This window comes from Anopheles coluzzii, chromosome 3 (assembly GCF_943734685.1).
Source record: "Anopheles coluzzii chromosome 3, AcolN3, whole genome shotgun sequence".
Lineage (NCBI taxonomy): Eukaryota > Metazoa > Arthropoda > Insecta > Diptera > Culicidae > Anopheles > Anopheles coluzzii.
Window position 1 is genome coordinate 19414846 of NC_064671.1, and position 19708 is coordinate 19434553.

At 39.7% G+C, this 19708-nt stretch overlaps 1 protein-coding gene across 4 annotated transcripts in view; it reads right to left on the reverse strand.

The window, feature by feature from the left end:
• Positions 1-19708, reverse strand: part of LOC120957087 (pneumococcal serine-rich repeat protein) — a 223570-nt gene that overhangs the window by 200788 nt on the left and 3074 nt on the right. For all 4 annotated transcript variants that reach the window (XM_049610476.1, XM_049610478.1, XM_049610479.1 and 1 more), the window contains exon 2: positions 6481-7219. The gene's annotated coding sequence lies outside the window, so the exon portion shown is untranslated. The remainder of the gene's footprint in view (positions 1-6480; positions 7220-19708) is intronic.

Sequence of the window (19708 nt, forward strand, 5' to 3'; positions counted from 1 at the left end):
GTGAGATAACGTTTTAGTGTTTTGCCACCAACAGCACATACCGCTGTCGATTTCAATTTGGAATTCCAGGGAACTATGCTGCAGTTCGGGTTTCGAAGATTTGGAGTATGGTGGTAGTACGGGTCTATTAAGCCTATTATGCAATAGGGCAGCCGATAAGGCAATGGTTTGGTAAATATGTGCTACTTATGGCAGTGTTGAAAATATCGATACTATAGTGCTGTGAGCTTTTCGTTAAACTTTGATGAACTCAAAAACGTCTTATTATCATGTTGATTGTTATGACATGTTATAGCAACAACAACAACAACAACTGCTTGAAATGTTTTTTTTCTACGTACTATAACATTGAGTACTTCCATGTTTGAAGCTGAAAAACTGAAATTTTCAGACATCTTCTATCAAAACATTCCAATCAGGGTTGTATTATGAGTCTTCGATTAACAAAAATGTTTCACCTTAGTCCATTCTGACAGATTTGTTTGACTATTGTTCAATTTTATAGATTGGTTATAAACATTCATACATGCCATAATTGATTTTTCGTATTTAATTTCTTTGGTAGGCTTTCATTATGTATTTTCATATTTATATGATAGTTTGATAATGACGTTTTTCAAATCTACATACCTGTCCAAAATGGTTTGTTCCCATTTTGATATTTTATTTTGCTTTACATTATTATTACTTTTTTATTTACTAATCATAAAATAATTTTATTATGGCACCTATGAGATTGAAAACTGGTAAAACTGGGATAGCTCATCGTTTAGTTTCTGCCAGCGAAAAAAATTTGAAAATAATACCTGGCTAAATAGTTCAGGTTCAGATTTTTTTATGGCTTGCTGATATAATTTCAACCACCAAATGTCACACTCCTTTAAAAACTAGCTCGAAACCCAAAATTTCCCAATGTTTAAAAACGTCCTTTCTTATTATTTACTTAACCCTGTGAGCTAATGTCTTCAAATATAAAACGACGTCAATCGTCAAACTCATTAAACAATTATGTTAACAAATCATGCCAAAGCCAAAGCGAATTCAATTGATTATGCATTTGATAAGACTTAGGTTCATCATTTTATGTTTTGAAGTAGCTTATGGAACGTAATTTCTTTTTCTAAACATTATTTAAACCGATTCTTAACCATCTTTCATAAAATTTTAGGCCTGACTTACAGAACAAAATTTCGAGCAGGTGCTCGAATTTTCCCTTTCCTTTTTCCATTCCACCAAAATTGCCGTAGGGCGAAAAGAAAAAATATTAAATATACTTTCACCTATTTACCTACAAACACTTGAACTCAACCAGCAGTACCACCTGACCGTTCTTGATAAATCAATAACAAGAACGCCATTCTTCAACAACGGAAATCATTAATCTTGCTAGATAAGTAAGGGAGCTTTCGTCACAGCTTGGTACTGCTCCTGCTGCTGGTTCTCCTGCTGCTGTTTTCTCTACCCAACCTATCTATACCGTATGCTTTACCCTACATTCCTCCCCCCAAAAGATAGAACACCACCGCTCAGTACAGTTTTCCAACTATGCCACCCTCCTATGCCCTAAATTTATTCCCACAGCTGTATACACTACTCCCCATGCTCCGGAAAGCTACTCTTGTGCGCACACCTGTGTACTGACCTTTCGAAATGAAATATTTAATCGACCATTTTTAAAACCACACAGGATCGAATCTAATTCCCCTCGCGCGCTTCGTCTGAAAATAAACAAACTTCGGTGTTTTTGTGTGCTGGAGCCTGGAGGAATCCCAAAACAAAACCACAAACGCAAAGAGAAGCGGAACACAACACAGTCACAGAAGAGCACAAGGTTAGGAAAGTAGAAAACGGCAAAACAGAAAAAAAACGATATAAAACAAGGGGAAAAACGGAACAAGGTTAAGGAGAATCGAGTTGAGAAAAGAGTGTAAGCAAGCGTGGGGACGACGACGACGACCAAATCCACCGACCGAAATACGAATCCGCCAAAACGAATGCTTTCCAGCGGGGTTGGGGTTGACGAACGAACCAACTCAACACCAACAAGTGGGGTGAACGATGAAGAGAGGGGAAGAGGGGGCGAGGGAGGAGGAGGGTTACCAATGTTTCTAATGCGCAATTTGTTGAACCCCTTCACCTCACCGCACGATCCGCGCGAATCGGCCACGAGTGAACGAGCGCGAGCGCACCCGGTCAAAGTCGAATCTCCCGAACAGATCGCGACAAGAACGCAACGCGAGAAGGTTGCTGGCTGGTTCTGCGGCGCGCTTCAAAAGCAGTACAGTTTAAACATTGCGATCGAACGAGTAAAACATTTTTAAAAAAATGGTATTCCAACCAAAACGCACACACGTCAATGTGGAAAGGTTGACGCAAAGCGAAGTGCCGCCCGCGCGTCGGGCGGATTATGATTTCTGCTGTTGAGCAAACATGATAAACAAAAACACATCAAATTGAGCCACCCAACCACACTCCCCGCCACTCTGAAACGGATTGCAGAGGGTGGTGGAGTGTAAGGAGGCAAATGGCACAGCAAAGGGCGGCGTGTTTGGGGCGTTGTTGTTTTTGCGATTTTGAATTTCAAATAAAACAAACGGGCGGTGTAAAACGAGCTGGCCGAAGCTCGAACTTTCGGTGATTCCACGGACATCAATAGCCACACACACACACACACCGGTGTGCTTGGGACGCAAACAGACACCTACCAAAAACGCTCGCACAACATTACGCAACGCACGCGGGAGGGCGAGAGATTTCATTCATAACTTGGGCGGGTTTCGAAACCGACGCCGCGGCGTCCACCACCCAGCCCCCCCAGTAGTGCCCGGCCGGAAGTTGTCGATCGATTCTCGCTGCCACCGAGTGTGAGAGAGAGAGAGAGAGTGATAGAAGTGTCCGTAGGCAATGTAAGGGTTGGGAATCGTGAGAGCCTTGTCAAGCGTGTGTAAATAAGAGATATTGCGCCTACCAAACTGAGCTAAAAACTGATCTGCAGAGCCGTCGCCCAGTGCTTGATGGCGTAGTTGACGGGTTCGTGCCATTAGGTGCCATTAAAGGGTGGACATAACAATCATCGGGGTGAGATGGAGCTTTGATCATTGCGGAGGGTTGTAGAGAAAGAGAGAGAGAAGCTAATAGAGAACTGCCACAGACAGCGAACCTTCTCTCGCGCCGAAGATGAACTCTCTCTCTCTTGCTGCATGGGTCTCTCTCCCGTGCTGCCTCAAAACGCGCTTCATTCCGGGGGCGACTGTACATCCTCCCGTCCTTCCCTACCCCATCAACCCTTGCAACGTGAAACATCAACAACTCAATGATTATTGCTACACATTTACCGTACATGTGAGGTTGGGTGTGTGTGTGTGTGTGCGCCCTGGAATGACGCACCGTTCAAATGTGTAACCAAGTTCTGTGCGCGTCATTGTAATCAAATGGGCAAAGTGTGAAGAGAGAAAGAGAGAGAGAGAGGGCACGAGACGAAGCGGGCGGAAGGATGCATGTTGTTTGTTTTGATTGTAAGCTTTGATGGTGGGAGAGGTTGGGGGTTTATTTTCCACCCCCCCCCCCCCCCCCCTTAGTAGTCCGCATTTTACAAACGAGCGTCGCGTGCATTTTCGCGCGCGCTCGTGCTCGTTGCAGCAAGATGCACTTGCATCATCATTTCAGTTCGCTCGCTTGCTCACTCTCTCTCTCTCTCTGCTTTTCTACACAAACGCCACAACAAGCCTGCTACCGGTCTGCTCCAGCCGCGTGTGCCGCTTCTCCCTTTGGCGGCCGCCAGTTGACCCGACCGGATGTTGTTTGTTTATCGAGCGCCAAGTGTTGAAGCCGTGCTCGTGCAACGCGCTACGACAATATATACTGGCCACTGCTGATGTGTGCCGCGGGATGATGCACTTGTACCTACTATTTGTATTTACCAATTGCAGCCTGTGGGTGGAGTCGATGTTAGGAAATCTGAGAGGGGAAAAGCCCCGGTGGTTTCCTTTCTTTTAAACAAATGTGTGTAATTTTTGCATTATTTCTAGCCAGCGAAGTGGGTAGTAGATGGGAATACATCATGCATTCCAAATGGACGAACGGGTGCCAGAAAGGAAGGCAATTGAGGTTTGAAAAATAGAGCTGACACATATCTGGGTCAAGAGCATTGGCTGAGTGGGCTTCTTCCACTTGTGACAGCAACAATAAGTGCAAGATGATTCCCTTTCCATAAGGGGAGCAAATTACCGTTTTGCCGTAGAAGGAGTCAAATGTGTCAAAACGGAATAATTAAAATGCACAAACTGCATACTAAAATCAGTAACAAACGATTAGTATTGAATGTCGTTATTTTTAAAAAAAGTTTAAACTGTACTTGTCAAATGTTTTTGTGTAGTAATGTATACTAACAATCAAACATAAATTATAAAACAAACATAAAAACAATAAATTGTAAGAATACAGTAAAGTAAGTAATTCGAACGAAAAAACATAAATAATATTGAAGAGAAAAAACAACCAATAATAAACATATTATTAGATATGCTTCATATGCTCAAAATTGCCATCCGAATGAGTAACACACACTATTTTGTGTACAGAAAATCAATAATAAAATATTTAATATTATAACAAGAGAAACAAGTGACTGCATGAGTGCTCGACAAATAATCAAAAGAGTAACAAAAAAACCTATAGAACCACAACAATTTATTTGTTAGTTAGGGTAAACGTACCTATAGTGGTGCTAGTACCAATAGTGGTGGTATTGCCCTAAAATTCGTCTCATACGATAAATTAACAGTAGTTAAGTTATCTACGATAGTGTGAAATGTTCTCTAGCCTTTTACAAAGGATTTAAAAATGAAATGGGGCCATTATGTTTCTTAGTGACCGAAAATCCACTATTTTGTGAAAGGTATCAACATGTTTCCAAAATCCTTAGGATTTCATAACGATACTCATATTTTTGTTAACGTTCTAAACGACCACAAAACAATGGAATTATTAGTTTTTTTTAAATATAATTGTTATGAAATGATATTGTGTTATTCAAATTCATTGGCATTTGACCATTTATACGTATTTTTCAGTGTTTTTTTTACGATAGTGCCATTATAGGTACACCAAACAGGCATGTTCCTATAGTGGTCCTAGATCTAAAATCAATAAAAAATAGGTAATTGTTAGATTTTTTTCGACGACATTTTTTAGATGCCGTACTGTTTTCATTAAAATAAGCAACAAAACTGAGTTTTCTGTAAGTAATTTACCGAACAAAGGCCAAAATTCGCTTATTTGGCTGAGTGAAAAATAGACTTCCAATCAAGCAAAATCTTCTGAGTATGGGTTGACGACAGGAGTTATTCCGTACTTTAGTCAATATTTTCATCAACCGAATTCATACATTGTTTACAAAACGATCAAATTACGAAAGAAACCTTTATTATCGCAGTAATCCTTGCTATTCACACGAAAACAGCTTCGAAACTAAGTTATATTGATATTATACACTGTTCTGCGGCATCCTTGTTTACCACCACTATAGGAACACAATACGACGACTATAGGAACCATACCACCATTATAGGTACAACGAAGCAATCACAAAAATATGTATTTTTATGTAAATTTGATGTATTTCATGGTAAAATGGTTGTGATTGCGAAGATGAAACATATCCCAACTGTTATGTGTTAAAATATTCAGAAATTGTCCTTCCTGACACTTTAAATCCATTAAAATACATCTGTACCACCACAAATTGCACCACCATTGGTACATTTACCCTAAAAGTATTATTTTGCTTTTTTTTAGTTTATTCCTGCTCATATTAATAACATTTCTAATATGAGTATAATTTTCTTTTTTAATTAAAAAAAATGAGAATGAAAATAAGTATTTTATTGGTTATGACAGCACAATATTTACGACGAAAACAATCCAGTCAAACAAATGATTACCAAAGTAAAAGCAACAGCGCCCAAACGCTAAGGATTGTGTAGCTCTTCTCCGATCGATCGGAGGTTTTCTATTTTTAAACAACACACTTCTCCAACTATAACTATGTCGCCGAACAAGAACAAAAAGATAACACTTGTGCAAAAATAAACCCACACAGTATCACCACCAAACAGTACCCCAAAGAAACACAAAGGATATTAGTAGCGAATGTAATGCTTTCCTCGGGCAAGCTGTGTGTGTGTGTGATTGTGTTGCCCACGCGTCCATATTACATCGAGTTCATTAAACTTTTCTGTAGATGCTTTGGAGACATAAGGTAGGCAAACACAGAAAGAAACCGGTGAACCTTTCAGTGCGGTGGGGTATTACAGCAAACACCAGGCGACTCCATTCCGTTTCGTCTGACCTTTTTTATGACATTAAAGGATGTACCTATGTTATTATTACTATTTTTTTTTCTTTCTTTTCATCTGATAATATCATGTGCTTTATGCTTTTTTACTAACTAATTTATTACATAAGCATTACATATCTTACCTTTTAGTTACCAGATGATAAAAAGTCTTCAAAGGACGAAGTTCTCGCCGAGCAAGTTTTGCTTGTATTGGTTTATTGTGCGCTTACTGTATGCAGCAAAATAGTATTTTATGTCACAAAACGTACACAATTTATTATCACTTTTGCAACCCCTTTAATAACTTTCACGCCACCTTGCGAGTTAACGCATCCTTCACACCCTGCACACAAAAACGCCACACACACACGGACAAACAAACTTTACACACACAATCGAAATCAATTCTGGGGCGAATTCCTTTAAAGCTTTAGCCCACACAAAAACCATTCACCACAAACACCTCGCCACGAGCGGGCTGGCTGCTAGCTTGAACACAACTTTTTCCTCTACACCACAAATTTAACTACTTTTCTTACTCACACCATCAACACATGCAGCTGAACACACACTTCGAACACTTTTATTTCGTTATGCTAATTTTCTTCTTTCACTACTTTTAGGACAATAAATTTCACTAATTTACACTTAAAAACATTAAACAATCGTTTTTCACTGCCGTGAATGACACACACACGATGAAGATTGACACGAGGGTGGCTTAACGGTGTTTGATTTGTTGTGTTTTTTTGCATTATTTGCTTTTGTTTTAGTTTTGTATTTTTTTGTTTTTGCTCTCAAGCACACAATTGTAGTTTTTATTTAGTTTTGATTACGTTTCAACAGTTTTGGTAGCACTTGAATTGTTTATAATAGCAAAATCTGCAAGAATACAAGAAAATGATTCGTTATTGATACAAAAAGTGTGTATAAATGAAAAATACAAAATACAGTATAGAAAGAATTAAAAAACACATAAAAAAGAATAAATAAACTGTAAACATTAGATAGAATTAGAAAATAGAAGTAATAAAAAACAAAATAATAAAAAAAACATCGAACATAAGAAAGAACAACGCAAAAAAAAAACAAAAAAGTAAAAAATAAAAAGGCACAATATACATGAAAACGAAACAAAACAACCCAAAGAACCAAACAAACTTTAAAACAAACAAAAACACATATATACTCCAGCTGCCAGAAAACTGCAAAAAATGCAACTGTAAAGCACCTTTGGAAGGAGTTTCAAGATTATTTATTAATGATTCATTATGGATACAAAAAGATGTGTTAAAAAAGACATTATACAAAGAAAACATAAAAAATGAAAAGTGAAGAGAAAGTCAAGAGAAAAAAAGATAAATAAACCGTAAACATAAAATGCAATAAGAAAATAAATGTAATAAAGAACAAAAAGAAACATCAAACATACAATAGAACAAAACAGCAACCACTAAATGAAAGAAAGAATGGAAAAAGCCACACTATACATCAAACCGAAACAAAACAACCCGAAGAACCAAACAAACCGTAAAACATCAATGCACACACTCCAGCTGCCACACAGCTGCAATATGCAACTGTAAAGCACCCCCCTCGAGGGAGGTTCAAGTGCAACACAACGAGAAAGAATGAAACGACACACTACACACAATTTTACACTACAAACGTCACAAACCGAATGCAACAAAGCGGGAGTGGGGGAAAAAAACAGCAAAAAAACACCCGGCGGTGGTACAGTTTTTGCCACAACCTACGACAACGCGTACCGACGTTGAGGTGCGCGCATCGTGAACGAGAAATGCAGTTCGTTCGTTTCTGTCTCTCTCTCTCTGTCTCGCTCGCTGTCGCGACTCAGCGCACCACCAAAACTACCACCCCCTCTCGGCAAAACATTTCCCACCCTTAAACATGCATTTTGAATTTTCTGTCTCTCTCTTACTATCCTCTCCTTTCCTGCTACCCCACACGCTGTGGGGAAAACCAATCGTTAAATGTTTTTGCGTTTTACTCATTTCACTCGTCACCATCACCCCCCCAGGGGAGATGGCCTTCTCCCGCTAACCTTCCCGGAGTTCCACTACCTCTCCTCCCCTTGCCGCATCTGTCTGCAGACGGAGACGTCGATGACTTCCCGCCAATGCAGTGAATCCCCTTTGGCGGATTGTGTTGTTTTTGCGCTTCGTTTATGTGTAGACTCCCGCCATTTGTTTTTTTTGTTTTTTTGCTTTTTTATGTCCTGACCGTATGTTTCGTGTGTGTGTGTGGTCTTGAACGAAGAAGAGGGAGCAGACATGCTAAATGTACCTACCCCTACCTGCCATTAAGATCGATATTCAATGTTTAAACATACTGTGGTGGAGGTTAATGTACAGTCATTTCAATAAAAGTACCATCAACTCGAGTACCTTTTTTATATTTTATTATTTTTAAATATTTGTATTATTTTTCGATATATTTGATCGAAATTGAGGCAAATATAAGTATTAACAATCTAATTTTAAAAAAAATAAAATTCTTCAGAAGATATACAAAATTCTTACAACAAAGCAAACAGACAAGGGAATGTTCTTAACTCATTTCGTAGCTTGTAGCGCTACCCTTCATTAATTAGACGGCTAATGTGCCATCCCCTAGCCAGAGCACTGGCACGAAACAAAGAGCCGAGCCAAATCAAACACAACCTCCTCAAACCAGAACCGACCACGACGACCCCACAAGAACGCCAAATGGTTCCCATTACCGGCCGGAGACAGAGGCCAGACACACACAGGAGGAGGAAGCAGCAAACCGCAAAAAAGCAAGCGAAAGAAACCCAGCCAGCTTAGCTTGCCCTCCTCGTTACCATTGTCTTACCAGCTGCGGCTGCATTTCGCATCAGCGCAAATTCACCCCCGAAAGATGCACACACACACACGCCTCATCTTCACCTTCTGGGGCGAACCGCTTCTCGTACGCTTCGCTGCCGAGCGTGGCAGGTGCCGACGAAGTGGGATCGCTTTTTACGAGGTCGAGCACACACGCACGGCGGCTCTTGTCGTTGGAATCGACAACCTTCTTAACCAGCGTTAAGTTGGAAGCAATTGGTCCTGTCACACACAGAAAACACACACACACACACACCCAGACAGACAATATTTATGAGTCTTTGATCGCGCAAAAGAAAACAGATGATCCCCCCGATCGGTGAAGGAGAAGCAGAGACAGGACTTGCGCTGGGGCAAACGCAAGTGAAAACGCAACAAAGAAAGGTTTTTGGGAACAGCTGCCGCCCGGTGTGAAGGAACTCGAACGGTGTTTGCAAACATTTGGCTTGTGTGTCCCGAAGCGAGGGAGCAAAATGTTGACTGTATCCTGAAGCTTAAGTTCAGTCAAGTGGGAGGTTGGTTGAGAACAAACATTAAACATAACACGAAAGATTTTGACTAAGAGATGAGCGTAAATTATCTTCCTTTCCTATGAGTTCAAGAGTTTGTTATTCGGAGAGACAAAAAAATCAATGTGAGAGTGCATTCAAGTACAAATACAAAAGAAAAAACGAAATATTCATCATCCGATTTTCTACGTTAACACAGTCCCCTAGGCAACAGGGGATTTTTTTTTTTTTATTCAGGAGTAACGGTCCAAAAAGGCCGTATTGCTTAAGAGTAGAAAGGCAATAGGGGATATAAATGAAACAAAAACAACAGTCATTAGGGCCGAATTAGTCGGTTAGTTTCAGTTCAATGTACTATCATTTCAATTCATCTAAAAAAACTCAATCATGCAAAACTTCTCCTTTAAGCAATAAAATAAATCCATTTGAAATCCGTAAAACATTGAAAATAAATTAACACATCCAGAATTTTGAAATTAAATAAAAAAAATGGTAAGAAATCCAGAAAATGGTAAAAAATAATGACTCGCAACTGCTCTTTTCGGGTGCAATACACTTAGAATTGTATCATAGTATGTTTTTTTCGAGCAGTTGCTATAAAATCCTATTTTCTCCTTTTTTCTAGAAGATTGAGATTCGAACGAATCAATAGTTTTTTTTTATAGAACAGAAGAGTTTCAGTATGAAAGTATGGAGCAACAAAAACAAAAATAATCATGTAACATCGATCAACAAATTTAATTACCGTAACTTTACTGCTTTAAAGCAAGACAATTATGGGATACTAACAAAAACAAACATGTTGGGACTTGTCCAACATCTAGAGTAGTAAAAATATAATAGGAAAAGCAACAAAAAATCGATTGAAGAGTAATTTTTACACATTTGTGTCAGAAAGATGCAATTAATAAAAAGCTTATTTAAAAAAAAACACAATATTTCCTACATTACTTAGAATATTGTGCAGCAAAAAAATAAAACTAATAATCAATCTAACATGTAGTAGTTTATTAAATGTCAGAGAGCAAATCACGAAGTTAAATCTTGTATCATATAGTGTTCGGAAATATGTTGTTTTGGTCAAAGTGGTTTCTGACCAGTTCCGATTTTTTGTGGAATCGATTCTAGATAGTAAGTCCGGAATCGGAATAGGCTCCTGCATCAGAATTCCACTGGTTTTTTCCGAATGTACTGGATGATTTGATCCCTATTTAATAAGCCGCAATGGATACAAATGTACTTCAAAACGGTCCATTATTATGGCGACTCCGGAGCCTATTCCGATTCCGGAGTCGATTCCGCTTCCGGAGCCGATAACGATTCCAGTGACGATTTCAATTCTAATTCTGGATTCGAAATCGGAATTGATTCCGGAGATTCCAAGTAGTTCCGATTCCGAGCTCCCAGCACTAGTGCCATAATTTTGGTTTCATGTGACTTTTTGCGATAAATAATACTTTTTGGAGGATTTTAAGTGAGCACAACATTTCCAAAAAATTCCATAACGTGTATCAAATAATGTTAAAGACAGAATTCATAAAACCATAAGTTGAAAAAAGACACAATTTAGTTGCATCATTTGCCATAAAACCCTATACTTCTTGCTCAAGTGCACCTTATTTTGCTATAAACCCACTTTATAAATGCTTGTAAAAGCGGATGCTTAACAGCTCTCTCCGCTGAATGAATGCGGCAGCACTATTTTAGTGACATTTAACACCGTTCTATTTCTAAACCCATATCACCATTCCCAGACTGCTGCAACGCAATGCACCGCGCCGTGTCCGTATAGCCTTCAGACGATGGTCGACGCTTGCCGTAGAGCGAGCGAAAAACAGCAAACCAAAACAAACTACCGCGAGAACGCAGCAATGGGAAGGGTGCGCGAGCGTAGGTAAAGGTACATTAGTAAACAACTTCCCGTCCCGTCGGGCCAACCTTCCTCCCACCAACCCGTCCCGACATTCCCGCACTCCTCCAGCAGCAACAGCAGTAAAAAGCAAACCGGATGAAAGACCAAACCCAACGAAGAAAATGTTGAGTCTAACGCTAGGGCTGATTACACTCGCTCTAGCCTCAATGCGCTGTACTCTCCCCCCCTACCGGACTCCCAGTACCATTTAGACGTCGCAGAAAAGTCGTTACTGTGTTTTTTTTTTTTTTTTTTTTGCTTGTTATTTCTACCCACCCTACCCCATCGTGTTCTTCAAATAAATGCACCACAAAATGAAGCAAAATGCACACGGTCGCGCACGCACGGGGCAGGGGGGGAGTCAAGAGAGAGAGAGAGAGTGCATCATATTGATGGAATAAATATGCAACAAACTTCAAGGCAATCGTTGCCGCCGCCCAGCTCCTGGGAAGAGGGAAGCGCGGGCGCACAGCGGAGGCGCACACACTAGTTCCTGCACGAGGGAGCAGAACGAAGAAGAGGGCGAGGACGAGCGAGGCAGGCACAAAATGAGCCGCCGAAAGGGGGGTGAAGGAAAGTGCACACTGCTGGGCGCACACGATGTGCACACAGCCGTCGCAAAAACAAAACAAAATCCCTCCCTCCACCTCCAGCACCATCGCAGCGGTCACCACCGTCGGGCAGGTCGAGGTAATACCCCCCCCCCCCCCCCTCGCTCGCGGGCAGGAAGGAGGGCATCGGGTGGCGCTACACACACGGCGGCGACGGCTGGTACAGAACCGAGAGTAAACAACGTCGTAAAAATACACTTCTACTACGAACGCAAGCGCGTTGCAATGCACATCGCGTTTGCACAATATTGCACACCGTTCGTGCTCTCTTTCTCTTGCTGTTACTCTCTCGCTCTCTCACTCTCTCTCTTTGGTTTGCCTTCAAAAGTGCAGAAGTGCATCCGACGTGCTGAGCGACGAAGGAGAGAGAGAGAGCATCCACGCCATGAAGACACAGAAAGGCCGTAGTAATAATGCGTAGTAACGGGTTCAAGGAAAGGAAAGAAGACGCAAAGAAGCGAAAAAGAAATGTAAATGTGTTGCATTAACAGACCGCACACACACACACAGCTGCAGTGTCGCAGGCCCAGGGATTTCATTCTCAAAGTGCACGCGAAAGCGCGCAAGTGTTGGTAGAAGTACATGTGTAGTGCATCCCTCTTTCACGAGGGTACACTCTTGCAGTGCACTACTACTACAACTACTACTACTCCGACGATGATTACGTTTGCAGTATCAGGGAGCCCCCTGAAACACACTCACACAACTGTCTCACCCAAGTTGTACATTTAATTGATGCCAGCGAGAAAAGGGGTGGAAAAAATGGCATTACAGGTGCACAGTGAGGGGTCAATGCGGGAACGAGGGGTAAAAGGTAAAATTAAAAACAACGTCCAACTTGGCGGCACGTCGTTACCGCTCTTCCCTCCTCTGTTGCTGCCACATCGCGATCCAGACGGAACCTGCATCGGACGTGCATGTGTGTGTGTTTGTATTCGTTGGCCCACAAAGGCGGGAGGTACGATAAAGAAAAGAGAGAATAAAATCGCTCGAAGGGTAGTCAGTGTGCGCCTCAGACGTTGTTACTGCGCTAGGATGCGGATCTAATGATGCACTCAAGGGATTTTAATTAATTGAACCGCCGCCACAATTACGGTTACGGTTCCGGAGGTTTCGCCAACCGCAAGCAAAGCGTATCGCGCGTACCTCAGTCTAGCTGGCAGAGGTAGAATTGGGTTTCGTCTGGGGGTTTTGAACGTCTATTTTCAAAAATAGATGGCAACAGACAGTTTTAAAGAATAATTATAACTTTACAATTAAGCTTTACTACTATTTTGCTGATAACCACAGCACCTCTTTCTCGTTTTGTGCCCGATTTTATCGACAACCAATCAAAAGCTGATAATTATAGTACTGTTGTATAGAACAAAATGAAGCAAATGTAATATAAAAAATAATATAATTAATGGGAAAATAAAAATAACCAAATAATAAGTTTCAATTTCTGCTGAAAGCTTCCACACACAACGTCAACGCCGTGTTGCTTTTTTGCACATTTCTGGATCATTTATCTTTTTTTGCAACTTTTAGAAGGTTTTAATGCCATTTTTTAATTATTTAATGGGTAAAGTATTGATTTCATTATTTCGTACGTAATTTTTGAGTTGAGGGTTTTTGGGTTTTGTATAAGTTATGATTTATATTTTCCTTTTAAAAGTTTACCACCCCACCCTTAAAGCATTTTTCGTACTTTTATACTTTTAGCTATAGTCAAATATGAAAATTAATCCAATTTTGAGGTTTATCATGAATTAATAACAAGTAAGGTATTGAACGTAGGAAAAAGTTGTGAAAAAATGATAATAATACAAATAAGAATGATAAAAATAATTATAATAATACTAAATAGAAACGATTAAAATATAAATTGTAATTAAAATAACAATAATAACAATAATAACGATAATAATACTAATAAAGAAGAAGAAGAAGAAAAAGGAGTTGAAGAGGAAAGAAAAGAAAAAGAAGAATAAAAAGACAAATAAAAATAAAAAGAAGAAAAATAAGCAGAAGAAGAAGACAAAAGAGCTTAAGAGGAAGAAAACGGAAAAGAAAAGGAAGTAGAAAAATAATAATAATAATAATAATAATAAAAAGAAGAAAAAGAAGAAGAGAAAGAATAGAAATAAGTTGAATAAAACAGGATGATAAGAAGAAAAAAAAGAAAAGGAAAAGAAAAAAATAAGAAGAAGAAGAAGAAGAAGAGGAGGAGGAAGAAGAAGAGGAAGAAGTAGAAATAGAAGAAGAAGAAGAAGAAGAAGATGTAGAAGAAGAAGAAGAAGAAGAAGAAGAAGAAGAAGAAGAAGAAGAAGAAGAAGGAGAAGAAGAAGAATAAGAAGAAGAAAAAGAAGAAGAAGAGGAAGAAGAAGTAGAAATAGAAGAAGAAGAAGAATAAGAAGAAGAATATTTCAAAACATTTAAAACGTATACAACATATGACCACATTCCAATAAAGCTAAAACTTACAACAAACTCATAAAAAATCACTCATCTACGTGATACACAACCACTCGTAATCAACAACCAACCAGCCTCAATGGTAAATATCACCCCATTAAAACGGGTTCGACTGCATTTCATTGGGTTCAATATATTCACCCGTTTGCACCGCTCACTGTGCCTCTCCTAACAAACGATCTTTACGCACGGTGGAAGAAAGGGTACTCTTTTTTTTTTTTACTCTTTTTACATTACCTCAAACGTATTGGAATTGTTAACTGTACTGGTTGTAACTATTTGCAGTCACTATGTGTATGTGTGTTTTTTCATTGCATTTTATCCCTCTGCAAACCGGCCAGCATGCAAGTGCAATCGGAAGGTGGCGAGGACGCAAGGAGAGGAACAACCAACGTGTTGATGATAAGCAACCGTTTTAAAACGTGTTTAAAATTCGAAGCAGAACCCCCGGCCCTCACCACCCTCTGTGCCCCCCGCCATTCAGTAGAAAAGCCATAACAACGCAACAACAAAAAACAGAATGCACCCAAAGTAAAGAACGATGCAAAACGTGCTAAGTATTACACCATCTTGCCACGATCGAAAGCAACGCACACACACACACACCGAGTGCGAGCGACCAGAGTGACAGAAAAGGACAGTGCTGGGTGGGAAGGAGCGATGAAGGAGGGCGACAGAAGGGAACACAAGTCCACTAAACGATTGTTTACGGTGAGGTTGCACATTTATCCATCGTGGGGTTTGTTTTTTTTTTTCGTTCGCCATGCCACCCCTTGCCACCGCCGAAGGCCTCCCCCCCCCCCCCCCCATCCGGCGCACACAATGGAAAGAAGGTCGAACGCAAACTTATCGAATGACAGCAAAACAACAACAACACCCCCCGGCCCTCCTTCCTCATACGCTCTCCTCCTTCAGCCGACCACTTTCGATTTGTTTTCGTTTGTGGCCCCTGCAAACACCACCACGTTGGCACCAAACGAATGGTAAGTAGCTTTGAATAATGCACAGAGCACCACGGAGGAGGAGATAGCGGACACAGTTGCGTGTGCCCACACACACACACACGTGCGTGCGCCGGGACAAAAATGCATTCCACGAGTTAGAATGTAGCAAAAAGATAAAAAAAAATACGCGCCACCACCATTACCACCAGCATGCACTCGAGGGTTGGAGTTGAAAATGCGTTCAATAATTATTGGACGGTATGATAATATGATTGACTTTTGCTTTTAGGGACGGGTTGTTTATAAGCGGGCGACGTTCGATTACCTTTGCAGCGCCCGTTTTGTGGCGCCACTTGAGCCACTTTCGTAGTGGTTGGTTGGCTACGCTGCACTCTAAATTGGTAAAATAAATCATGAAACTTTAGCCAGCAAAACGATCACGTGGATACATAATCAACAATATCTTTTTTATTGCCATTTTCAGTTCAGTTGGTATAAACAACTGTCCAAATTTCATCACTGAGCAAGTTTGACAGATCAGTTCAGCCTGATGCTCCTGTGGTTGGAATGTTTAAAGTTACCTAAGCAACTTAATTGAAATGAAAGAGACTCCCTGAGAGGTGCAAATCCTCTTTAAACATATAAACAACAATATATCACAATTAAATATCAAAATATAACAAATGTCAGTGAAGAACAACCTATTCAGCGATAACTAAACGTTGCATTTCCTTGCAATTCCCCGTTAAGCATTGTGTTTTCACCGTGATCAAAGCGAAGAATCACACGGAAATGCATTTAATTCATTGTTTAAATATATTTCGTAGCATAAATAGTTTGATAATTAAATTTCCTTTCTTTTTATTAAATTAATATTCAATGAAAGATATCAACAAAAAACACCAAATTTCACGTGCAATTTCACTCGAGCTGTAACCTGGGCTGTAATTGCAGGAATAAAATTTTGCAACTCACTTATATAATGTTACAATTAAATAATTTTGCTAGTTACAGTGGCCGGCAATATAAAGTGGCCACTACTTACAATTTTACATTTTTTCCATTTTTTCCGTGAAAAATGAAGTTATTGTACTGCTTTGTTTTTTGAAACATTGTTCGTGATATGCTTAAGAATGCGCAGTACCATAGCATGACAAAAATGAGAAGTTTGCTTCAAGAAAAAATATTTTTTTCCAAAATTGATCAAAATCACTGTGCCAAAATAAAGTGCCCACTTTATTCATTCTACAGAAAATATTTTTCTGAACAAATATAACACCAAACTTATAATTTATATGCGTTCCTCTTGCATTCTTTACATGTTCGAGGATCTTTGGAGTATTTTTTCTAATTTTTAAAGGTTTATCTAGTTCTGCATCTAGTTTTTGCATCTGGTTCTTCTCAAGCGTTATCAAGAGCTTTAAATTTCAATTTATTTGTTTGTGACACCAGTTTTATCCACCTTCGCACATAGAATCTGCCTCAAATTCTCGATAGAACCAAGTTTTAGACTTCATGGAGGACATGCAAGGTGTTTCATACGATACTAGTTGAGAAATGTTTTTTGTATTGATTGTGTGTGTTGACATGTTAGCCTGTAGGAACATGTTTTTAGTTTTCAACCCCCATTTTTTTAAAAGAAATATCCCAAAGTATTGATGAAAAATGTTAAAAAAGGTATCAGCCATAGTTGTATTTTCGATTCACACCAGTTTTTACGCTACTCCTAAAGATAAACACCCCCTAGCTATCACATTGCAATTTTCGTAATTTACTGCCCGTTAGATGTAGCGTCCTTCAAGTTCCTCGCCCGAGCTACAGCAAGACTAACAAAGCCAATTGGCTTCAATATGATCAAGAACATGCAGATATATCGTTAGATTGTTGAAAAACTGATGTTTGGACTGATGAGTCCAAATTAGAACTGATGTTCAAAAATATCTAGACGCGATCCAACAAACCTATATGTATGAAGGGTGCAATGTGATGACCAGGGAGGGGTTTTCTATGCGAGGAGTGGGGAGCATGGTATGAATCGACGGCATAATGAAAGCTTATACCTATATAAGCATCCTGTGTGAATTTATCTGTTTTCTGTGAAAAATACGGAGTTAGTAAATAAATTTATGTTACAACAGGAAGACGACTCAAGTTATACACGAAGAATTTTTTAATTTTTTTTTTCATTCAAATCGAATAAAACTTCTTTAATGGCTCCTACTTAGTTTTAACTTTAATCCTATCGAGATTTCGTGTGCAAATTTTGATGCAAATGTGGTGAGAATGGCGTGATTAGGAAAAACAAAATATGTTAAAGCTCTGAAATACTCCTAGGAAGAACAAATGCCAAATATGTGCAAATAAAACAAAATAAATTATGTCATAGATCCTCGAACATGCAAAGAATGCAAGAGGAACGCATATAAATTATAAGTTTGATGTTATGTTTGTTCAGAAAAATATTTTCTATAGAATGAATAAAGTGGGCACTTTATTTTGGCACAGTGATTTTGATCAATTTTGGAAAAAATATTTTTTCTTGAAGCAAACTTCTCATTTTTGTCATGCTATGGTACTGCGCATTCTTAAGCATATCACGAACAATGTTTCAAAAAACAAAGCAGTACAATAACTTCATTTTTCACGGAAAAAATGGAAAAAATATAAAATTGTAAGTAGTGGCCACTTTATATTGCCGGCCACTGTACATGGAAACTCGTGACAGAGAAATTAATGCACCACAAACTAATATTAAAAATAAATCATAAAAAAGCGCACTCTAAATCAAAGTACAAAATTATAAAAATGGTTGTTTGCAAAAATGCCCGTCATGGGTTCAATCCCCAAATGGACCGTGCCGCCATACGTAGGACTGACTATCCTGCTATGGGGGGGGAATCAATTAGTCATTGAAAGCCAAAGCCCACTAGTGGTACAGGCAAGCCTTGACCGACAACGGTTGTTGAGCCAAAGAAGAAGAAGATCACGATTTATTCTTGCGCTAATATCATAATTTATTAAATCGCTCCCCTTGATTTCTGGACTGTTCCAATATACTGAGGGTGACACATCCAGAAATACCTGTGAAATTGTCTATACGACAAGATAAAATTTAAAAAAAATCCAAAAATAGTTAGAAATCATTCAAATAGCAATGAAAAAGTTAATTAGAAAATCCAGTAAAAGCCGTAAAATTCCGGAGAAACATGATACAATGACAGAAAATAGTTCATTTTAATGCATCAGCAATTTGAAATATCCAGTAGATGATATGAAGGGAGGAACACTGTTATCAATTCCCACCGGTACCGTTCCTTGCCCATGATTTTCAAAACATACGCACCTTCGTTTGTTTCTAACTGTAAAGCCAAATCAATTGATTGCACTAACAATGGTGCTGTTAAGATGAAAATTATAAAAATCAAATAATCTCCTAGCTTCGGTGCCCCTCCAGCTCCCAACCCTTCTCGAGGTGGAAATGGTTGGAAAATGGTTGACGTTTTCCATTCCCCCGCACACCGAAAACAAACAAACAGCAACGACAACACACACACGAAAGCCTTCGCCTGACGCAACCGCCCTTCACACACATTCACCACAACCCTGTCCCTGTACCCCCCCTCCCTGTCTAGATCGCCCTTCCGTCCCACACGGCGACCCCTTTCACCCGGCCACAAGGAAAGGGCCGGGTGAAGGGTGAAGAGAGAGAGAGAGAGAGAAGAAAACAACAATAACAAAAAACGGTTCGGTTGCTATCGATTCGCGCGACTTTGGAACGCGCAAGGAAGAGCGGTGGCAGCGACGGCTTCTGGCTTCTTTTAAAAAGCGTGTCAAGTTTTTGTTTTGCACACAGCACCCCCCACCCCCTCCCCCTCTTTGATTTACCCTCCACCCTTCGGATACATACGCTGTGTTTCGCTTTTGCCCAGTTGTTTCGTAACAAAAACATACACACACGCGCGCGCACACACACACACACCCGTAGGGAAAAGGTACAGCAGCGCGCGAACGGGCACAACGCGGAATCAAAACAAAACATTGCACTCGCGCCACACACACTGTCGCGCGCGC